Raw genomic sequence first — 24,538 nt, 5'->3', positions numbered from 1 at the left:
TCAATCATACTATCCTTTAGGTAACCCACAGGACCATTGGTCAGTCCTGCCTGGGGGCGGGTTGTCAGGCGAGGGAGAGCTGCTTCTCTCGGCCTCGCTGTTACCATGGAGACTGTACAGCCAGGTTGCGTAGCGCAGGAAGGCGACCCCTTCCCCTCATGGAAAAGTCCGGAGATTTGTACGGCAATCTATACGTTAATGTCTGTTTCGGATTCTGATAGACATCTCAGTCCCCGACACAGTGGTTCGGGTGGGGCTCGGGACTCTGGGGGCAAGTCAGATTAGGCCTCGGAGAGGTGGGGTGAGGCCCAGTCATTAAGGGTCCCTAAACCCCACCCCCACCCCGCGAAGGGAACAGAGGCCGAAGCACAAGTTGTGACAGCATCATGTTTTCATTTGTCCTTACCTCGCCCTATTTTATTTGGGGTTATTCTTCCGTCAGCCCTAGGAAGTAGACTATGGCCAGGGTCAGTTTTCTCACGGGGCAGACTGAGGAAGCAAGGTCGGGGTCATAAAGTAAATCTGTAGCCACACCTCCAGGCAGCTGGAACTGCACTTACCTGACTGCAGACTAAAACTTGACGTGATTTTGCTCCAAAGCTATGTATGGCTGTTAGACCAAAACATCCATAAATCAGGCCAACCAAAGGAAATAGGACAGAGGACGCATGCTCCACTGCTGAATCAGGAAGCGAAAACAGACAACAATCAAAACAAACAATACCAAATTTGAGAACTACAGTATCTGAACCTTTGACCTGAGACAAAGTTCTGAAACATCGTGAAGCAAACCATTCTTGGAACACTGAATCTGTGATTTAGGGAATTTAGCTCCCAGGTCATAGCTTTATGAGTAAAGTGGAAGAAGATGGTTGAATTCCACTGAATGTAAGTCTCAAATTTACTCTACTTTCAAGGTTTCGTTTGCAGTCGTATGTCTTAACCAACTACTTCTTACGTGTTTAACAACATCACCACTGGCCCAATGAGAAGCTTTGAGGTGAAGAAAGCCATTGTTTTAATTAATTCATTCCATTGGAATTGAGTGTTAACTGTAGCTAGGCACTGGTAGGGACTCTGAGGGTGCAAAAAATTCCATGTGATTCCTGCCTTCCTTAACAGGCTGTTGTGTTGTTACCACCAACAACATATGAAACACTTAGGAACCACTTTTAGAGAAAATATAACGTGCTAAACTTAAATGCTCCCCAAGATAATAAAAATACTTCATATTTGCAGAGCATTTTGTAGTTTTCAGAGCACATCTTCACTTGTATTATTTGGGGGAAATTTGTTTTCGCTGGAGTTAATGGGTATAGCTAGAACTATGGTATAGCTAGAACTAATGCTGGGTCCTGGCATATGGGTAGGAATAGAAAAGGTGGAACAGAGATGGAAGGGAATCCAGGGAGAGAAAATAGTCTGAACAAAGAGATGGAGATGAGGAGGACTGAGTATCTGGGGAACAATTTGGAGACTGGTGTAAGCTAGAGTGGAGGCAAATAATGGAAAAAACACTGTTTATTTTATTTCTTAATGTGAAATTTATTGTCAAATTGGTTTCCATACAACACCCAGTGCTCATCCCAACAGGTGCCCTCCTCAATGCCCATCACCCACCTTCCCCTCCCTCCCACCCCCCAAAAGAACACTGTTTAGACCACCTGGTCAGGACCAGTTCTTTGTATTTTGGGGGAGAGAGTGTTTAAAAGTTTGAGATTGGGAAAGTTGACCTTCTTCTATGTCTATTGATTAGGCTGACTTAATTATAAATTAAGAATAAGGCATGACTGAGAAGGCCCTCCAAAGCTCTTACATCTTCCTGAATGGATATAACATTTTTGGTTTTCTCTCCCATCAAGGGACCTACCCTGCAAGCCCCATCCCTATTTCACCCCTAACTGGGACAAGGTATGAGTTTTCTGATTAAATAATGATAATCTACCTCTCATTGATATTGGGAGAAGTGCTGTCACCATAGCACTCCATCTTTTGCCATCTCTTAATCAAAGTTCACTCTAGAGAAGATTGATTACTTGACTATCCAATCTTTCTCTTTTCACAAATTGTCTCCTGTGTCAAGTGTTACACAGTGCCTCTCCACGTGGCTCCAAATCTCTGCTGTGTATGTATTGCTAATACTGTGCTTATACATAGGTGATATATGCCTATCATTTAATTACAATTTTCTTTCCTCCTAAACAAACCAAAAAGCTCGAGCAATAACAATAAAAACGAGTGTCTTATTTTCCTCTTTTTTAAACGTGTAAAATCATTTGTTATGCTATCTGATAGAGGTAGGGTAGCAAAAAGAGGTCATCAGGATGTGGCGTGCAAGGAGTGATTTCAGGAGAAGACATAGAGTTGTCTGGTTCATTTTATAGTCATTTTTTTTTTTCTTCCAGAGAGTCCTGAATTTTTTATGTACATTTTCTGATGTGTGATTATGCGAGCATTTCTGTAGGTCTGAAAATGTACCCAAAACTTAAGTAATTGTTGGTTATTAGCTGAGACGCAAAAGCGACTATTGTTCTGTCCTGCTAATTAGGCAATTGGGTAAACAAAAATTTCCCCCCCGTACTATTGTCTGTTGTTGAACGCAAGTTACTGGCTTTTCAAGCTCATCCAGAATCATCACCATGGTTTTCCAGCTCATAATGTTTACCTGATGCTGTAGACCAGGGGTCAGCAAACTGTGATCTGGGGGTCCAATCTGACCTGCCATCTATTTTTTGTAAGACCTGCAAGCTAGGAATGAATTTTATGTTTTTAAATGGTTGGGGGAGAAAAAAAGAGAAAGGTGTGAAAATGATATGAAATTCAAGTCTCAGTGTCTATAAGTAAGGTTGTATTGGAACACAGGCATGTTTGCACAGTATCTATGGTGGCTTTCACTTCACAACAGCAGAGCTGAGTAATTAATACAGAGACTGTATGTCCCGTAAACCTAAAATATTTATTGCTGAGCCCTTAGGAAAATGTTTTGAGCCTTACTGTCTTAGAAGTCTCTAATGAATCAAGTCCCATGGAATGTTGGAACTGAAACAGACTTTGGAAATCATGTTAATAAAAAGCAAAACAAAACAAAAACAACACTGATAGAGATAAGTTATTCCTTGGCCTAAAATCATACAGTCAGTGAACAGAGCTAGTACCAGAATCCTGGTTCCATTGGCCCAAGGTTTCTTTCATCCATGCTGAGTCTTTTCCCATGTAGAGCTTATCTTTCTTAGGATGGAATAGGTGTTGTATACTCTGGAGGCAAGGAGAATTCATCACATCTTTCCAAATTTTGATTTCATGTCTCATCTGGACAAATACAGTGCACTATGATCAATTTATGGATACTTGGACTTTCATTATTTCTGCCAATATGATGGTGTCTTCTCTTTTTCATTTTTTTCTCATTTCTCAAAAGATGTATTACCGTCATGAAAAACTTTCTCACTTCCATGCTCTTTTTCTCTTTTAAAAAATCTCTTTCTGCTTCAACAAAGGAATTCAGAGGTGGCTGAGTTTCTACCCCAGTCTAAGTTTCTTCAGGGAGATGAGGATGGTTAAGAAGCCGTAGGACACAGTTATTACTCTGAAGTATGTGGATGGACCGCATGTGTGGAAAGGGAAGGGGGGTGTCCACAGTCCCCCGGAATGGCAACAGTTAGTGTGGATGTGCATATGTAGGCTTTCCTGGGGGGAGTATCCATATCTTAAGATTTTTAAGAGCCCGTGACCCCAAGAAGAATTACAGATCTATAGAAAGAGACATGTTTGGGGCAGAAAGCTACTCAGACGTGTGACAGGGGAGACTGATCTGGGTTCTAATGTCTGTGAGACCTCAGCTGATACGAGGGAAAAACTCTGTGCCCACTTACATCAGCCCACCCAAGTTTTTTTTACCTTCTCTGGCACTCATAGAGGTGATAAAAATTCATCAGATTCACATAACGATTGAACTCAGATGGTGATGAAATCCCAGTATCATTCTCTCCAAAGAATGTTCTGATTAATAGAAACTGCAGAGGAACTAATTTTATGAAAATAGTAAATGGGATTGTTTTAGCTGAAGCAAGCCGGGAGAGCGGGTGCTGAAGCCGAGCGGAAGATGCCGACAGCCCCATTGTGTAGAGCTGACGGCTGCAATCTGGCCGTTTTATTTATTAAATGTCTTTCCGCTGTACATTATGAAACCTGGATTCTGGGAGAGGAGGGAGCAGACAGAATAAGACAATAGGATCAAAAGCAAACCTGGACAGCTTCCTTCAGCATCACTGTAGCCCTGTGTCTTGTGAAAGCCTCTGCTTCCCCTGGTTTAGAGAAGAAGGTGAGTTCCCTCTTTGGTGGGACTCAGAAATGGATGAGACGAGTAACAGGTTTTTGATTTTGAATTATTTGTCTGTTGTTACAGATCAAGATGTCCCTCAGAAAATTCAACCTGTTGGCTCAGCAACTGAGAGCCAGGTATTTTGTCTACTTTCTAAAAGGACTGCTTTGCCCATACAAGGAAGAAGTTGTCCTGCTTTAACATTAAGAAATAACAAATTAGGAGTGCCAGGGTGGCTCAGTCGGTTAAGTATCTGCCTTTGTCTCAGGTCATGATCTCGTGGTTCACAAGTTCGAGCCCCACGTCAGACCCTGTGCTGACAGCTTGGAGCCTGGAGCCTGCCTCGGATTCTGTGTCTTCCTCCCTCTCTGCCCCTCATACTCTGTCTCTCTCTCTGAAAAATAAATAAAATACTTAAAAAAAAAAAAAAAAAAAGAAAGAAATACCAAATTAGGGGCGCCTAGGTGGCTCAGTCGGTTAAGTGTCTGACTTTAGCTCAGGTGATGATCTCGCAGTTCATGAGTTCGAGCCCTGTGTCAGGCTCTGTGCTGACAGCTCAAAGCCTGAAGCCTGCTTCAGATTCTGTCTCCCTCTCTCTCTGCTCCTCCCCTGCTTGTGCTTTCTCTCAAAATAAATAAACATTAAAAAAAAAAAAAAAAAAGAAGTACCAAATTAAATGTTTTAGTGTATTCAGCTGCCTAAAGATGGGGTCCGTTTGGCTTGTTTGACACTTGGGAAGGTTTTTCATGCTGGAGGAGTTCTAAGGTCTGTTTCTTAAGCTGAAGAACAGGAAGAGGCTGGTTGGCAGAGGGGCCGTTGAATTCGGATTATGCTAGTAATCATTTGAAAAGCTGGAGTTCTGGAAAATAGGGGAGTAGCTGGGCTAAAGGGCAAGAGGCTCTGTTTCCTGGTAGGGCAGTGCCTACCTATTGGCTCAAGGCAAGTGATCATATGTCATTAGTACGGATGCCTAAGGGTAGGGCCATTCATTCATGTGTTCATTCATCTGCAAATGTTTAGACTGAGTATTACGGGATGGCTTGCACTGTTGCAGCCTGAGGGGATAAAGAATGCACAAAAAAGTCCCTGCTCTCATGGCACTTACATTCTAATGGGAGAAGCCAGATAAGCAACAAATAAACATGTAAAATACCTGCTGGTTTCAAGTGCTATGAGGATGAAAAGGAGGATACAGGAATAAAGAATAATGAAGGGGTGTGTAGGTTGAGGGGTGTTATTTTACACAGGGTAGTAAAGGAAGACCTCTCTGCTGAGGTGATGTCCTAGCAGCGACCTGAAGGAAGTGAGAGAGTGAAGAGCCAATGCCCAAGCAGACAAAAGGCCCTGGGGGGTGGGGGGGGGAGGTCTGCAGGAGGCCTTGTGGGGCCCGGGCTTTCCCCTGAGTGACATGGGAAGCATTTGGAGGATTTTTGAGCAGAGCGGCGACTTGATCTGACTTGCCAAAAAACAACAACAGGAGTATGCCAAATACTAGTCCGTACAATCTATGGTCAGAATGAGGCCTGATTCCATCATACCAAGCCCTTAACCAGCTTTTGGTGATTCCTCCCCAGAGTGTGGAGTGAGAAGGCTCATTCCATTTCTCCTCATCTCTCGTGGGCGTGGATTTCTTTGTTCTTTGTAAACTGGCATCCTCTCCTGGAGAGTGCCAAGGGTGATGATAAGGTGGAGTTTAATGTCCCTTTGTTCTCCTACAGACTGAGAGGAGGCTACAGAGCATCGAACAGCAGGAAGAGCTGTTACCACTGTTGCCACTGGCCCTAGCCTCTGGGTTCACAGTCCAGCCATTCTCTCTGCGGAGCTGACGTAAAGCGACCAACCAGCAAGAGAAGGATTCCGTGAGTTCTGATTTCCTCAACTCTTGTGAAGGAGGAGAGGCCGGCAGCCCGAGAGGCACATACCAGGCAGCTGCTGGGTGGATATATATGGCAAAACTCAGCTGGAGCCTGTATAGGAACATTTGGTGGGTGGGGGAAGGAAACCCACGATGCTTTATGGGCAAGTGTGAGAGTATTAGAAGAACCATGGGGTTTCTGGATTAGCAGATGTCTTGAGGCATTGTTACAGCCCATGACAGGCCTGAGCCCCATGCTTCCTTACAAGAGAGAAAGTTCACTGTGCCCAAGAAGCAGCTGAAAAATGCTCCGGTTGGGCTGACATCACTGAACCTCCAGTGAACACTCAGTCTGTTCCATCAGGGCATTTCAGAACAGGGTCAAGCTGAGGCTGCAGGCAGTGTAGTCACAAGTTCTTAGGCTCTGAGTGAGAGGAGATGGCCAGAATGGAGGGATTTTGAAATATGAACACAAATCTTATTTGAGCTCTCAGCTACTCAGATTGAAAGGCTTTTTATAGATTGGTGCTGGGTTCCGGGGTTGAAAGACCTACTACTTAGGAAGGACATCTAAGAGGTAAGTCAGGATTAGGAATATAGTTCTCTGAGAAGCCACACAAATACCTAGGTATGGCCCAGCTTGAAAGGGTAGTCTCATAAATATTCCACATTTTTTTGTTGTTGTTGGCAAGAACCCCTGTCCTTAAGGAGGAAGAGAAGCCTTGAGGATTTCAGCTCTGGGATTTTCTGCCCCAGAACCGTGTTTTGCTAACCTTTGGGGCACCATGCCAAACTATCCTCAATAGAAAATATTAACATGAGTTTGCTACACAAACTCAGAGGCCCTGAGGGCAGTAGATGTGATTTAAGTTAATCTAATAAATAAATGATGATAAATAGAATTGGTTCTTTGATTGCTTTGCCAAAATATTCCCCCAGTTGAGATAGGAGAGTCAGGGAGTATGTTAAGTGGGGGGACAAGGAGAAGAAAGAAAGGGAGTGACAAAGGGCAGGAGGCTTGAGGAATGAAGACAGTGAAGCCAGATTCCTTAAAGAAGAAGAAAGCACAATGTGTAATTATTTAGGTGGTCCACGGTTGAGAAAGATGGCCATTCCCAGAATTGGTCATTTCTCTAAACCCTCTGTTTCTGGCGATGATTGCCTATTTAGTAAACTCTACATTCTGCCTGACCCTTTGGTCATGTTTTGACCTAAGGAATAAAGGCCTGATGCAATTCACTTCCAAAACTGAACATCTGCCCTCCATCAGGCAGTGTTCTAGAAATGGGAGGTACGGAGATGAGACATAGTCTTTTTCTTCAAATTGTTCACATTCTGTTGTTTGAGACAAACAAGAAAAAATGCTCCGTGCAATAAAGGCTACATCAGAGGGAAATATGGGGCGCTTCCTAAGTATAGGGCAGTATATAGAGGAGTCAGGGAAGGTTGATACTTGAACTGGGTCTTTATGGATGACTGGAAATTAGCCGCAGAGGATAAGAAGGAGAGGGTTCTGGGCACAAAGAATGGCACATGCAAATATTTAGCAGTATGAGAGAGAATAGCAAATAGGTGACAGGTGAGGAGTTCAGAGTGTCCGTGGTATGGAATGGGCTGGGGCTGAAGGCATGGGAGGTGGGTAAAAGCAGAAGATGAAGGGGGGAGGTCACTGGGATCTGTGTCATGAAGGGCTTGTATGACATGGCGAGGAATTTAGACATCGTGCAGATTCTGATGAGCCACTGAGAGATTTCACAAGGGAAGGTATTTATATTTTGTATATATAAACCATCTCTTCTGTAAGTGTCATATAGATATTTACTTAGTTATCTGGCCTCCACTTGAATATGTTCAGGGTTGGAGAGCTGTCAACCTCCCAAGGCTGCCCCCATGATTGTTGGATGGCTGTAAATCTTACAAAGTTCTTTCTTACACTGAGCCAAACTCGGCCTCCTCATATTTCCTACTCACTGTGTCTAGCTTTGCCATTTGTAGCAACATATAAAAGGCCACTTCTAAAATATTTGAAGATACCAATGAAACCTTCCCTTAGTTTTTAGCTTCCCAAGTAAAGCACACACAGAGTTCTTCTGTTCTTGTTTCATTTCATTGTTTCTAGACTCCTTTACCTTCCTGGTCACAGCGATTTGGATGAACTGTGATTTGTTTGTTTGCTTTTAGGCTGGACTTGAACTGTGGTGTATTTAGAATCTGGTGCTAGAATTCCTCATAATGCATCACATAAGCTTGGAGTACAGTGGCACTCTTACTGCTTCTTTTGAGCTGGACACTCCACAACCATCAGGGACTCCAGTGTCCTTAGAATGTTACTGGTCACATCTCACTGTTTGCTTTTAAAGCTTATGATTAACTGAAGCTTCTAACTCTTCTGCACATTTATTACTGCCAAGTGAAATCTCTATCCTATGTGCAATTTATTTTTGAAATCTAAATATAGAACTTTACATTTATTTCAATTTTATCTTGTTAGTTTTCTAGAGTACTAGATTCCAGCCTATTAGATTTATTGTTAAAGTCTTGATTCTTTCCCCTATGACATTAGTATCCTAGCACATTTGATAAACTTTTTTGTATATAATTTGGATTACTATTAAAAATGTCGTTTAGGGACACCTGGGTGGCACAGTCAGTTAAACGTCTGACTTCGGCTTGGGTCATGATCTCACAGTTCGGGAGTTTGAGCCCCGCATCGGGCTCTCTGCTGTCAGTACAGAGCCTGCTTCAGATCCTCTCTCTCCCTCTCTCTCTGCCCCTCTCCTACTCACATGTGCCTTCTCTCTCAAAAATAAATAAACATTAAAACAAATGTTGTCTAGGGGGTGCCTGGGTGGCTCAGTTGGTTAAGTGTCCAACTTGGGCTCAGGTCATGATCTCACTGCTTGTGGGTTTGAGCCCTGTGTGGGGCTCTGTGCTTACAGCTCAAAGCCTAGAGCCTGCTTTGGATTCTGTGTCTTCCTGTTTCTCTGCCCATCCCCCACTCGCACTTTGTCTCTGTCTCTTTCTTTCAAAAATAAATAAACATTAAAAAAATGTTGTCTAGGATAAAACTTGGCAGCATTGAAAAATCTCCTTCCTGTCTGGGTATATATTCAGACAGCTTCAGTTTTGCCTAAGGACACATTTTATTTTATTTTTTAAAAAAATGTTTATTTGTTTTGGGGGGGGAGGGGAGAGAGAGAGAAGCATGGAGAGAGAGGGAGAGAGAGAATCCCAAGCAGGCTTGACGCTCAGCAAGGAACCAGCCACGGAGCTGGATCTCACAGTAGTGAGATCATGGCCGGAGCTGACATACTTAACCAACTGAGCCACCCAGGGCCCGCCCCCCGCCCCCCGACACATTTTACAACATTATGCATAATGATAACTTTGAAGATATATGTGTTTGGCATTTACTCCCATTCAAATCAACAAATGTTTATTGTTGACCCCCTAACCGCTAGGTTCTGTGTTAGGTGGTGAGGCCACAAAAATGATCAAGATATTGTTCTTACCTTAAAGAGCTCACAGTTTAGCAGAGATGATAACCATATAAGCATCAGCTCCAAATTTAATATGTATATAATTTAAATATGTAATTTATGTTAGAGGTATATACATTTTTTCAATGTAAAATATAATAGATATCATATTCCACATTAGCAATATAAGCAGAGTTTACAGAGGACCTAGAGAAAGGAGAGATTAAGATAAGCCAACCATGGAGAAGTGAATGTCTTCGGAATGGTTCAGAAAGAGCAAACTCCTAATGGGGGTGGAACCCAGGTTCAGTGAAATGAGTGACAGGAAACAAGATGGCATATGAAGGGTCTCAAATACCATGAGTTTGGGCTTCATTCTGTAGCTAACTCAGAAGTCTTTCAGTAAGAGAATCAATAACATGATCTGATTTATCAATTCCATAACTCTACAGGGCAATGAGTTCATTTTGGCAAAATTTATTCTTAGTGAACCTGTGTGGGCTCTCATTACCTGATCGTTAAGCATCTATGTAATAAGCACTTCGATCTTTCTGTGTATGTTTTGCTCCTACTTCTTTAGCTTCTATGCGTTTCCTGACTGCTGCTTTGACCTTTGGCTTCTTGCCTTTTTTTCTCCTTAGGCATTTGTGTCCTGCATTTTGTTGGTCTATTTGTTCACCTGCAGCCTGCTCTGACCTTTACTGTTTAATGTGTCCTCTGGCTGTGGCTTCTGAGCCCCAGCAATTCTCTGACTCTTAGAGCTGGTGTTGCCTCCACTTTGGCTTGCTCACCTGCTTTCATTTCCCCAGGGGCTCCCATAACCTCTGCGTGTTTGGTTCCGTCTTGTTCTAACCCGGTCTCATCCTTTGCACTGCCATCTTTATCTCAGTTCTTCTATTCTAGCTCCCTGATCTGCAAGTTGTACCTGTTTGCTCACTGTGGTTTCAGTTCTGGTGATAAAATGTAATCTTTCCTTCCAAGGAGCTATATGGTGCCCTTGAAGAGACAGGACTAACATGCAAGAAATTGTATAAATTACAGTTGATTGACTGATTGGATGTATTCACCAAATGTGTGAGTTTGGAGAAAAGATTGAACCGGGAAATTCAAGAACCTTGAGAGGAATGGTCTTTTCCAGTCAACTTCGTTTTTTAGTGGATATTTGAGACACAAACCTTTCTTTGGAAGGAGGGGAAATGTAGGGCGGGACTTCCTCTGGACTTCCCCATGATTGGCTCCAAAGCTGCTTATCTTAGAGGAGCTACCTTTTCTGTGCCATCTAGCGGTGGTTGCTACCAGAAGCCTTACGCGCCTCGAGGAGAGAGCAATTTAACGCCATTTCCAGCTTAAGCACCATATCTACGGGGCGTGAAATTAGTTCCAGCAAGCAGCAAATTTGCTGCTAATAAAAATATTTAGCGATTCACTTGTCTTTAAATCAGCAGCAGAATATTCTTTTACTTGCATCAATGCTTGTTTCTTCCAATTCTAATATTTGATAATCGAGCTAGTGTTGTTTAGCTAAAGCCATGATATAGCAAGTTCTTCAGGTCTGCAGAAATTTGGGTTTCCTGAGAAGGAATTTTTGTCTCTCTCTTTGGGTCAGAATAGGCCTGGGTGCTCTTTGGATCACAGAGATGGAACACTGTCACTGGGCTGGGGGTCTAGGAAATAAGTTTTCATTTTCTTCTGTCTGCCAATATTACCTCCCGAGTCATTGCATGTGGAGAATCTGGGGCACGAAGAGAGGATGTGATTTCCATCTTGTGTTTAGACACAGCTTTACTCTGTCTCGGTGCCAAACTCATTTTAATTTCTTTTCTGTCTCTTTTGCCTCCATCTACTTCAGAGTGAGGGTAATCTAAATAGTGAAGAGATATTGTAAGATATTAAAACTTCTTTTTCATTTATTCAACAAATATTGACAGGGCACCTACCATATACATTCATTGCTGTAGGTCTTTCTTTGGATGAGAAGTGTTCCAAGAAGCCTCCGTGATGGCTGGGTGAGAGGCTGACCTGGCTGGTGACTCCTCTTTTCCAGCTCACTGGGATAGTGGGTCTCCTAGACTCCTCTATTTTTCTTTTCCTTATGGAGCTCCTAGAAGAAGCAAAGGGCAGCAGACATTATATTTCTCCGCTCTTAGTTAACCTAAGGGTCTAAACAGATCACTTCAAAGTCCAAATCATTTCAAGAGTTCAGAGGTACCCTGGGGACTCTGCCTTCGGCCCCAGAGGAGCCCTGGCTGGATCATCTTTCTTTATGTCCTGGTAGAACACAGTTTTGATCATCCTGACGGGAAATCAAGATGCAGTCAGCTTCAGACATGGGCAACTGTATCCTTCTCAGAAATCAGGCAACATGAAGGGCTCATGAACGCAGGCCTCTTGGTTAAGAAAGGGACCAGGACAGGCCTGGTAACAGGGAGATAGAATCAAAGACAAAGTAAACCAGCTAGCTAACACAAACTTTGGTGTTAGAGCTACAGAGGGGGTGGATCAGAGAAAGGAGATGACATCAGGGAATGGCATTAGGCAGTGGCCAAGGGACTAACATGGAGACTTGGGAAGGGGAGAAGCCCTCTGTGTATAGCCGTCGGAGGTGCAGAGGTTTGGGGACCAAAGCCTCAGGGCTCTATCCTTGGCCTTTTCTCTCAGGTACCTGACTCTGATTAAGCTCCTTCTCCTTCTTGATGTTAGAAGAACAGATGGATTTTACTTCTTGTCCCAGGTCCTCTTACTACAGCATGAGAAGGCTGGGATAGTAACTCTTGTAAAGGGCTGAGAGATGCTTCCCAGAGGGATACTATGATGAAAATCTGGATTTCTGGAGAGCATGATACATTTAAGTTAGACAAAGCAAGACTTTTCTAATGGCAAGGGATATAAGATCAGACTAAGTGGAGGCTCTTGCCCTGAATGAGGTTTGTAACCCCCATCATGCTGTCATCTCAAAATCCCAAATATTTATTAGTCAGTGAGGGTCAACTGAAGGTCCTAGTATTTAAAATCTTTATGATTTTTTAAATATGTTTATTTTTTTATTTGGAGAGAGAGAGAGGTCATGAGTGGGGGGAGGGGGAGAGAGAGAAGGAGAGAGAATCCCAAGCAGGCTTTGCATTGTCAGCACAGAGCTCAGTGCGGGGCTTGATCCCACAAACTATGAAATCATGACCTGAACTGAGATCAAGAGTCGGACCTGTAACCAACTAAGCCACCCAGGCACCCCTAAAACGGTCATGATTTTATCATAGCTGCAGAGTAAACAGGAGTCATCAAATGTGAATTATCTGGGAAATACACAAAATGACTAGAAAAACAAGCTCTATCTAATAAGTACTTAAGCAACAACCAGAATCATGAGCAGGGGGAAAAACCCTAAATGATTTAGTAATTCAAACTGAAATAAAAACATTCTCCAATGCCGGACCTGTCTTTCTCATATGTCAATATGTAATCAAGAAAGGCTTTCTGAGAGTGAGTGTACAAGGAAAACAGGTGACTCGGGGGATGCAGATTGAATGGGGTCAAGGGCAGCTAGGATGGGGCAGAGCATGAGACCCCTGGGGTTGGGGGGAGTGGAGAGGAGCCAGATAACAGAGACATGAGAAGAACCGGAGAGAAAGGAAGGAGCTGGAAGATGGATGGCCTAGAGTCTTCTGTGAGCCCCTTGACCTAGAGGAGGAGCTGACAGAGGCTGGGGAGAGGAATAATGGGGTCAGAGCAGGGATGCAGTCTTTCTCTGCTGGGTATCTTGGTCCCTGTGCCCCCTCTCGCTGCCCCCCACCTCGAGTCCTTCAGGTAAGCTGTTTGTGCCTCCACTTTCCACTGCAACAGCCTTCCCTCTGGAGGCTACCACAGGCCCACAGGCCGGAAGTCTCAAGCCTATAGCCCTCTTGCTGGCAGCAGCCAGACCTGGGTCAAAGGTCAAACTGGTTCTGAGGATGAATTAATGATGCTTGGAAGTGTCTAATTCCCATCTGTTTCTTGGGCATTTTTCATAACAGCGTTAGTCATAGGCCAGTCATTAGGTTTCCCTGAGTTCTTGAATTAAGGCACGTAGAAGGCAGAAACTTAGCAAGTTCTGATGAACTTTTGCCAAGTCCTGATGAACACAGACCTAGGAGGCTGATAATTCCAAACCTGGGCTGAGCAGAGCATATCATCAGGGATTAATAGTCATAAAGGCCTTTAGAGATAGAATGAATAATGCTCAGAGGCATTCAGTCACTCTGTAATCTCAGAAAGAGGGGTATAGCTAACATGTGGGTTCACAAAACAGACTGGCCGTTTGCAGAATTTCTAAGGGGTTAGGGGCTGATCTTATTCAAAGTAGTTATTTCAGAGGTCATATATCAAATACTTGACTTCTCTCTAAGGAAATCTTGACCGCCTTCCTGGCCCTTAGCATCTAGGATTTGGATTGTTCAACTCAAGACTGGGTCCTGCACATTAAGGGGCAGAGATATGTTTGGTGCAGAGCTGTTGAAAGAAACCCCTTTTCTAGAACACTCACATTCCAGAATTGGAAGGTCATTGGAAGGGTGTGAGATGAGAAACAGGGTTGATTTTAGAGGTCCCCGAAAGGCATGGCATCCTAATAAGAATAGATAGTTGTGTTAAAATGCCAGGGCTTAAATCCTTTCTCTACCTGTACTGGCCATGTGACTTTGGGTAAGTTACTCAAACCCTCTGTGTTTTTATTTCCTCATTTGGAAAACCAGAAAAAAGGTACCTACCTCAAAGATTTCTTTAAGGTAATAAATGTTACATATTTATACCTTTCACAATTGATTCATGACAAATGTGTGTAAAGCCCTTCAAAATGAGACAGTCTATTTATATGAGCGCTCTCTGCTTAATGTAAACTAGAAAACTTTAAAAAAAGCATCAATTGGATTTACTAAAATTTATGCTATTTAAGCTTGGGTTGGCCTGTGCAGCTGCTGAACCATCCTCCTACACATTTCTTGTTGACTTCTTTGTGAAATTCCCTCAGTAGTTGCTCTAAAGCGTGGTTTCTCAACCTTGGTACAATTAACATTTGGGGCAGCATCATTTTTGTTGTGGGCGGCTGGCCTGTGTATTGTAGGATGTTTAGCAGCGTCCTGACCTCCACAAAACGTAACTAGATGCCAGTAGCACTGTCTCCCAACCATGACAGCAAAAAAAGGTCTCCAGTCTCATTGCCAAAGGTCTCCTGGGGGTGCAGGCAGGAGTGGGGGGCAAAATTACTCCGGGCGGAGAACCACTGTTCCAAAGTGTTTCCGTCTTCTTCCGGCTTGCAACCCCACCTGCTTTCATTCGGTGGTTCATGACTCCCATTTTCCTTAGAAAGAGATCACCCAACGTGGGGCTTTTCAGAGTTCCTTTCTTCCCTATCAAAATTCATGTGGATATTTTTCCATCCTTTTTTCTTTTCCTTTTAGCTTTTTCTTTCCTCTTTTCTTTTCTTTTAGCTTGGACTAGTCCTCTTTTTCACAGCTAATTGTTATGGTGACATCCTTTGTTAAAGTCCACCCAGGTACTCTGGCCCTCACGTCCATCAGGCATTGGTCTTCTTGGTGTCTTTAGTAAATGCCACTGCCTACCCACCCCCCCACCCCCCATCTAGCTGCAAGTTTCCACGACTAATTTTTTCTTCAGACATCATCTTTAAGTACTTCATTATCCTCACAAAGCTACCAGCTTTTGTTTTGTTCTGTTTTTTCATTTATATCATCATGGTTCTCTGAAAAAAAAAGAAAAGAAAAACCAACAACAACTAATATTTGTGAAGCCCTTACTTTGTGCAAGACGCTGTGAGGTAGATTCTGTTCCCCCAGCCCCCACATCACTTTTCACCCCCTGCCCTCTGGCTCTTCCTTCTCCCCTCCAGGGCACTGATTCTCCTGACGATCACCTGATTGCTGGATCCAAGGGCCTTTTCTTGGTCTTTAGTTCTTTCCTTCTCTAAGTCTCTTAATACAGTTGACCATCCCTTGGTTAACTGTTTCCTCCCTTGGATTTAATTTCTCTGGGCTGAATGTCAGAGGCATTAATTTAAGTAGTTTCTAAGACCCCTGTTGGTGCCAGAATCTCACACATCTGAGATGCTCTAAGCTTCTGTTTGCTGAACAGCTGCAATCAGAACACCTCCACTGGGGCCCCTGGGTGGCTCAGTCGGTTAAGGGGTTAAGCGTCCGACTTGGGCTCAGGTCATGATCTCTCTGTTCATGAGTTCGAGCCCTGATCAGGCTTTGTGCTGACAGCTCAGAGCCTGGAGCCTGCTTCAGATTCTGTGTCTCCCTCTTTCTCGGTCCCCCTCCTGCTCATGGTCTGTCTCTCTCTCTCCCTCAAAAATAAATAAACATTAAAAAAAAATGCTGTGCCTCCAGAAGCCACAGAGGCATACCAAAAGATGTGCAGATGAAGGGACCCCACCCCCCAGAACATGGTAGAGGCCACCTTTATCTTTCTTCCAAGCAGCCAATTTCTCCCAAGCTTTTTTCCCAACCACCGCCATTATTGTAACCCAGGCTTAAAACTATGGAATGATTTTGTGTGTTTCTTATTTGTTTTAGGCTTCCCTTCCCCTTGCTCTCTGCATTTTCTGGGTCCTCAATCCAGCTTCCAAGTTTCACAAATCCATCCCCACCAGCCACTACTCTGACTCAGGGCCTTATGACCTTTCTCAAATTAAATTTCTCTTCTGGTATCTAGTCTGTATTTTCTGAACAGCATGGTGCTTCTAATGCTTAATTCCCGCCCCCCTCCCCAACTTTGCCATCATCATTGTCTTCTTCCTCTAGCAGATGGTAATTTAACTCTTTAACACATTCCACACACAAAAATACCCACTTCTGGGGCACCTGGGTGGCTCAGTCGGTTAAGCATCTGACTCTTGATTTCGGCTCAGGTCATGATCTCATGGTTTGTGAGATTGAGCCCCGCGTTGGGCTCTTCAGTGACATCGTGGAGCCTGCTTGGGATTCTCTCTCTCCCCCTCTCTCCCCACCCCTCCCCCGCTCATGCTCTGTCTCTCAAAATAATAAATAAACTTTAAAAAAAAGAGAAAGAAATGGAATCATACAGCATGTGGTCTTTTGTGAATGGCTTTTTTGCTCAGCAAAACATCGTCAAGATTCCTCCATGTTATAACATGTCTTAGTACCACATTTCTTTGTACTCCCAAATAGTATTCTGTTCTATGGATACACCACATTTTGTTTATCTGTTAAGAATTTGGGGCGCCTGGGTGGCTCAGTCTGTTAAGCGTCTGACTTCAGCTCAGGTCATGATCTCGCAGTTTGTGAGTTCAAGCCCACGTCGGGCTCTGTGCTTACAGCTCAGAGCCTGGAGCCTGCTTCGGATTCTGTGTCTCCCCCTCTCTGTGCCCCTCCCCTGCTCATGCTCTGTCTCTGTCTCTCAATAATAAATAAACGTTAAAAAAATTTTAAAAAAATTTGATGGATACTTGGGTTGTTTACACTTTTTGGCTATTATGAATAATGCTTCCATGAATAGGATTTTGTTTTTGCCCCTTCTCTTTCTGCAATTTTGTAATGACAATCCTTGGTGCCACTTCTTCATTTGTCATGCTGGGCACCATAGACCCTGTCAGCCCAGGGAACTGTGAGCTCTAGTTCTGGGAAATGCTCTAATATTTCTTTGGTGATTCCTTCCTATCATTTCTCTCTCTTTTCTTCTTCTAGAGTTCCTACTAGATTGTGGACCTTCTAAATTGATCCTCAAATGTACTACTTACCTCTTTGCTTCTCTTTTCTCTTTTGTTTTCTGTTTTGTTCTATTTTCAGTGAGAATTTCCCAGCCCTCTTCCAGCTTTTCTGTTTAGTGTTTTATTGGGGATATTTTATTTCAATGTGAAAAAGCTCTTTCCCGCTCTCTGTTCTCTTCCTCAGCATCCTGATGTTTTTTATGAATACAGTGTCATCCCTTGATTCTCTTAAGTTTCAGTTATTCTAGTTTTGAAGTTGCCTTTTCTTTCTGCATTGTCTGTTTTCTTAAATTTATTCATTTTGATTGTTAGTTCTTTGTGTTAGAGATTTCACTCAAATTTTCAGTAATTATTGCCTGGCAGTAGTACTTAAAAATGATGCCCTAGGGGTGCCTGTGTGGCTTAGTCAGTTAAGCATCTGACTTCGGCTCAGGTCATGATCTCATGGTTTGTGAGTTCAAGCCCTGTGTCAGGCTCTGTGCTGACAGCTCGGAGCCTGGAGCCTGCTTCGGATTCTGTGTCTCCTTCTCTCTCTGTCCCTCCCCCTCCTCACTTTCTGTCTCTCTGTCTCTCTCTGAAAAAATGAATAAGCATAAAAAAAATTTTTTTAATGATACCCTAAAGCTCAGGTACAGATTCTGTGTATGTGTGTGTTTGGAGGGGGGGGGGGGGCGGTTACTTAGTCTTGGTGACTAATGGGCCTTCTTATGGCAGTCATTAGGCAGGGACTGGCCATTTATTTGGAATCCCCCAAATCTTAGTGTTGATTAGTTTTTTCTCTTGAGCTGGTAAGTTTCCCAAGAAACAAATTCTCTAGTCTTCTGCCTGAGGAGGTGAGTATAACCCTGGCTGCTGGCATTCCAGGAGCCGAGCCCGGGAAGGGGACCATAGGATCTCACCATTTAATGTGGAATCTTTCCCTCAACTCCTCTGCTTTCAGAATGTACCTCACTTCACTTTTTGCTGTGACTATTGCCCCTCCTGTGGACCTCCTCCAATCCAGTCTCTCCTGGGATGTCCTGTCGCCACTGGGGATTTGGGGGACTGGTGTTAGGCAGTCACCTGCCTGCCCATTTCCTTGACCTTCATAGACACCTGGTGCTTCTGGCTCCAAGTCAGATTTTGTTGACATCTCCCCTCTGCTGTTGTTTCCTCTTCCATAGACTTTGTGGATTCATGTCCTTTTGATTCATGCACTGTCATTTTAGTTACATTTTATGAGGGGGTACAGATAAAAAGCAGGCCTATGTACCATGTTTAACCAGAATCCTAATTGCTTTTGATTGAGTGATTCTATCAGCCTCATGCTCATGTTTTAACTTTGTTTCTACTTTGACCCAATCTATACATTTCTGCCAAATTCATCTTCCTAAAGCATGGCTCTAATTATAGAACTGCTCAAAAATCCTTCACTGCTTCCTCATTTTACTGTAGAATCTTAATATTAGAAAAGACTCTGCAAGTCCCCTGCTCCCTGCTTGATGCACAAATCCTCTGTCAGAGCTTCTCCAGTGAAGAGATGCTTCGTCTTCACTGGGTCATCCACTCTATTATTGCACAGATCCATTTGTTAGAAAGTCCTTTCCTATCTATATAGAACTGAAATGCCACTCCAGAAACTTCCAGGTTTTGACCCAAATTCTGACCGGTGGATCCTCAAACTGAAAGCCAGATCTCTCTTCCACATGATAGCACTTTGTGTATTGAATTATTTTTATTTGTTTGTGTGTTTGTTTTGAGAGAGACAGAGATAAAACGAGTAGAGAGGGACAGAGAGAGAGGGAGAAAAAGAGAGAATTCCAAGCAGGCTCTGCACTGCCAGCACAGAGCCTGATGTGGGGCTTGAACCCATGAAGCGGTGAGATCATGACCTGAGTTGAAACCAAGAATGAGATGCTTAACCACCTGAGCCACCCAGGTGCCCCTGTATGATTGAATTATTGCCACCATGTGCCCCCAGATCTCCTTTTACTCTAGTTAAAAATCCCCGATTCTTAGGGCACCTGGGTGGCTCAGTCAGTTAAACATCTGACTTCAGCTCAGGTCATGATCTCAAGGTTCGTGAGTTTAAGCCCTGGATCGGGCTCTGTGCTGACAGCGGGGAGCCTAGAGTCTGCTTTGGGTTCTGTGTCTCCCCCTCTCTCTGCCCCTCCCTCACTCACACTCTGTCTCTGTCTCTCTCTCAAGAATAAAAAAATATTTAAAAAAATTTTTTTTTAAATCCCTAACTCCTTGGACCATTTCTTATATGACACCACCTATTGAATAATGTCCCTAATTCTAAACTCGTGCAAAGGACCTTCTGTGATGTGACTCCAACCTCCTGTTGCAATGTCATCTCTTGTCTCCTGCTTTTGCCACACATGCCGGGTATACAACTTGCCTTTTCTCTTCTCACCTCCTGTTCTTTACCTGGGATACTCTCCTTCTTCCCATTTTGTTGAAATCATTTCCATCCAAAGATTAGGGCCAATACACTCCAAACTGTTAAAGGAGTTACTTTTGGGGGATGGAATGAGATGGGTCAAAGAAGAGTCATGATTTCTTACTTCATACAGTTTTTTTCAAAAGCAGAATGATTATTTATCATCTTTAAAAAATGTTATTCAGTGTATTGAATGCATTACATTATATTCAAATGCATTAAGTTCCTTAAAACTAATTTTAAAAGTATATGAACAAATTTTATCCATCAGTTTTAAGCTGTTTTAAAAGTTACGTGGTTTAGGAAAACTTTGATTCTTCCTTCTAATGTGACTTTTACCCTACTTTGAACCATCTGAGCATTTGGGGGTAACTTTTTTTTGCCCTTTCCATATTACCCTCTACTTCATAGATATTGGTCAGACAGTCACCCCTATGCAGACCAAGGACTGCATCTTACTCATTTTGGAAGTCCCTGCCTTCCAAACATATTTACATGCTGTGTAGTAGGAGCTCAGTATATTTTATGGAAAGGGTAGATTGGTGAATTCACATTATAATTTACTTATGCTCCTTCAAACATAGTTCCCTATTTTTCTTTGAATGGGAAGGGAGAAAACTCTGGGTACTTCAGGCTCCGGTCAGCCACGGAGTGGACTTCCTGAACATTCCACAGACTCTTCCCAGGGCACACACAATTGTATCAGTTTTGCTTTCTTTGTAGCCACATGAGGCTTCAGTGTCCGCCTGTGTGAAAGCTAACCCAGCTAATCCCTGTAGACTCTGAAAAGGGCAAAGGACTCTGGAGATGGGGGTGGGGGGGGAGGCGGAAGGCAGGAGTGGGGGCGAGGGTTGTGGAGAGGAGATGGGCTGGGTCAAGTCCCAAGGAAGGGAACCAGTTTCTGTTACAGAAATATCAAGTAGGAGAGTCAGAGGAGGGGAGAGGCAGGCAAGATGGGAAGCAGAAGTCAGTGTGGCATTTGGCTCAGAGACAGACAAAGCTGCTCCCCCAGAGGTAAGTAACCCCCTCCCGCAAGTGCCATAAAGATCTCTTGCTCCATCTGGTGCTGGAGTGAATGGAAAGAATAGAATCTCTATCTCTGCGAAATCTTGGGCTGTTCTATGCCTGAGGTGGAAACACACTCTGTGTCTCTGTCTGCCTCTCTGTCTCTGTCTCTGTCTCTCACACCCACACCACCACACATATACTACACCCCTTTACTTCCACCTTCCTATGCTAAGTGTGATGTAACTATCTCTCCTAGAGCCTCGCAGCCATGAGGGACTTGAGCCAAAGGGAATCCCTGGCTTCCTGATTCTTGAGGTTGCCCCTAGTTACAAGGGTTGGGGAAACAGAAGTCGTTGCCCATTTATCTCCCTTTTTCTGAGTCCGCTCCTTGCTCACCACTGGCCCACAGGCAGAAGATTAACTGGTGTTGAGTTACAGAGCACTGTGAGTAAAGGGAGGAGGCAGCTTGCCTACTATCCGCAGACAGTTGGTATGTTTTCAATTTTATGTTTTGCATTTTGGACTTTGGGTGCACAAAGTTGAGTGGATCGTGCTCCTCAGTTCACAGTATGCTACCATCACTAGTCCTATGAGACCTCGCTTAGGCTCACTGAATTCTTATTTTCCCCTTTCTTTCCCAGCTGCATTTCTCTTCCCTTTTCCTCAGTAACTGCTCCCACCCTTGATTATTTCATGTATTCCTTAGACAGAGCTCTCTGGAAGGAAGAAAGTTCCGAGATGGGCGCCTATGTGCAGGTCCATTCAGGAGGGCCCTCGGGAGACACAGACAGAGGAGGTGAGGACTGCAGGGAGGGACCGAAGGTGAAGTTGGTCCCCTCTGTGCAACTGAGGCCACAACTGAGATCCTGGAAACTATGCACCTGACGTGGCCCTTTAGAGTTTTCCCAAACAAGGCAGGAGGGACCAGGCCTTGTACATCCTTGCATCAGCCACCATTGAGCACTTCCCCTGGAAGGGGCATAGGCTTCAGCGAGGCAGTTCCCCTGATGGATGCAGCCTCGAGCCTCAGCACTAATACTCCTAGCAGTTGTGGAGGAGTAGGTGCACTGGCCCTGAAGAGGGGTATGGGTGGAGCACCTCAATATCCACTGTAGCATGTAACCTTCTAATTCACCTTCCATGAGTTTATCCGTCTGCATGGTCCTTGAAACATATGTGGTGTTGCTTTGTGTCTTTTAAAAACATACATAAGTTGTCTTGTGCTATAAATCTCTCCTCTCCCCAACCCCCCATCCCAAGTCTGTTTTGGAGACCTATCCATGTTGCCTTATGTGGATCTATTTCATTCCTTCTTACCACTGCATGGTGTTTCGTCATTTGTAGTTATCATTACTTACCTGTCCGGTTCCTTGGCGGTGGATACCCAGATTGCCACCATCGGCTTCCACCATTTTGCTTCCACCATCAGCAAGATGATGGACATTGCGTGCTTCTGTCTGAGATTTTTTCCAGGGTGTGTGTACCCACAGTGCCAGTGCCGGGTCACAGGCTCCGTGTATTCTTCACTTTGGTAAGCCCTACCAATCTTCTCTCTAAGAGAACTGGACCGGTTTTCCCATTTATTAGCCTGCTTGTTTCTCCACATCCTTGTCACCACCTGGTATTATCTGACTTTCTATTTTTTGCTAGTTTATTACATGTAAAGTGGTATCTTATTTTTCTTTTGTGTTTTTCATATCATTTGTGAAATTAAGTATTACTTCAAAGATTTGTTTGACCTTAGGATTTCTCCTTCTATGAACTACTTATTTACCTACTTTGTTCATTTTTCTATTGTTTCTTCTTTTTTACTAAGCATTTTCTTACTGATCGTTTATTGGTACAAATGTCTTCTTCCAGGTACTACTCATCTATACGCTAACTCAGTTGATGGTATACTTCACCAAACAGAAATCTTTAATTTTGATATAAAATCCATCCATTTTTCTCCTTATGGTGTTGCTTTTGCACCTTGTTCACAAAATCTTTGCCCACCTCAAGGTCACAATATACAATCATGTATTTTCTTCTATTATTTATGATTTTACCTTTTCACATTCAGGGATTGAATCCATGTAGAGTTTATTTTCTTATTCATTAATGAGATAGAGATTCAAATTTATTTTACCATTTATGAGATAAGTCTTCTCTTGCCCTTGGATTTATGATGCCAGATTTATCATATGCAAGTTTTCATGCACCTGTCAGCCTGCTTCTGGACCCACTCTTCCATTCCACTGGCCTGCTTCTCTCTTTCTGTGCCAGTACCACATTGTTCTGATAATGCTGGCTTTGTAGTATTTCTCAATTTCTAGTATTATGCGTTTCTTCTTTCTGCTGTTTTTAAAAAGCCATCTTACCATTAGTGGACCCTTGTTCTTCTTCGTAAATTTTAGAATGCTTGACAGATACTCTTCCACCCCTGTCTCCTGGCCAAATGTACTGAGATTTTGATTGGAATGGATTCAATTTACAGGTTAATTTAGGGACAACTGACGTTGTAGAAAGTTAACTCATCCTTTCCAGGGTATGATACGTTCCTGCATTTATTTGGATCTTCTTTTTATGTGTTTTAAAAGGTTTTAAATTTTTTCTCCAAGTCTTTTTTTTTTTTTAATGTTTATTTTTGAGAGAGAGCGAGAGACAAAGTGCAAGTGAGGGAGGAGCAGAGGGAGAGGGAGGCAGAATCCGAAGCAGGTTCCAATCTCTGAGCTGTCAGCACAGAGCCCGTTGAGGGGCTTGAACTCACGGACTGTGAGATCTTGACCTGAGCTGAAGTCAGCCACTTAACATACTGAGCCACCCAGGTGCCCCTGCTCAGTTCTTTTTTTATGCGGTTCACCTAGAGCCGTGGGCCCCGCTGTTCTGGATTCAAATTTCTGTGAAACCTTGGTTTGTTGAAAACACCATGGTGCCCTTTGGCCTGCGCTTGCCACAGATGTAGTAAGTATTGGGTCTGCCCTTTCAAGCTTGAGTCCTTCATAAGGAGAGGCAATGAGTACATCTTCTTAAACCCTCTTATTGAATCCAGTGTGCACCGTGGTGAAATTAACTTCTTGCACGATATGATCAAGTGATCCTCATGGACAGAATTAATCATTTCTTGATTTTTGAGGAGGGTGGGGGGAATCTTTTAAAAAATGCCCAGATATTCCTCTTTGGGAAGGAGGTATGAAGAGGAAAATAAATACTGAAGAATTCAATTTTGCTCTCTGAAGGCCCCGTCTCTGACAAGTAGTTAATCTGTTTGTTGACACCATGAGAGGAGAATATCCAGCAGGGAGAAAATTAAAAAACACTCAGCACCAGTTGCTGCCCTGATGAAGCTGATCCAATTATTTAACAGGACACTGCTGGGTATGCTTCTTTTATTATTATTGTTTTAATTTTATTTTATTCTCGATTGCTGATCACACCATTGTAAAACTTTTTTGGATTAAAAGAAATCCTCCTTTGAGTCTATCCTTTTTTATTTGGCACTGATTTTTTTTTTTCCTTCTGTGTTCATAACTGAGTTCAAAACCAGTGTAGGGTTGTTATTGATTTACACATTTATTTACTTTCTTCCTGGAATGCAGCATCTGAAAGGTTAAATGCTGAAAAGGACTTTAAAAAATATCAGTTGTGCTAGGAGATGTGTAGGTGAGAGCAGAAAAATAGTGTAGAATTGTGTACACTTTAAAGTACTTAGAAAAAGTGTTGATTGCAGGCTTCTTTTGTTGAAAGTGTCCCC

At 43.2% G+C, this 24,538-nt stretch overlaps 1 protein-coding gene across 5 annotated transcripts in view; it reads left to right on the top strand.

Annotated features, from left to right (window-relative positions):
* Positions 1–129: 129 nt before the first annotated feature.
* Positions 130–24,538, top strand: part of PKNOX2 (PBX/knotted 1 homeobox 2) — a 315,397-nt gene continuing 290,988 nt past the window's right edge. For 4 of the 5 annotated variants that reach the window (XM_060605135.3, XM_078432921.2, XM_060605139.3 and 1 more), the window contains exons 1-2: positions 130–888; positions 6,040–6,180. The gene's annotated coding sequence lies outside the window, so the exon portion shown is untranslated. Of the gene's footprint in view, positions 889–4,405; positions 4,459–6,039; positions 6,181–24,538 lie in introns of all 5 variants that reach the window. The other variant, XM_060605136.3, reaches the window with a different exon arrangement.

The sequence above is a fragment of the Panthera onca genome, chromosome D1 (genome assembly GCF_046562875.1).
Source record: "Panthera onca isolate mPanOnc1 chromosome D1, mPanOnc1 haplotype 2, whole genome shotgun sequence".
NCBI classification, from domain to species: Eukaryota; Metazoa; Chordata; class Mammalia; order Carnivora; family Felidae; genus Panthera; species Panthera onca.
This window is presented reverse-complemented; position numbering and strand designations above follow the sequence as displayed.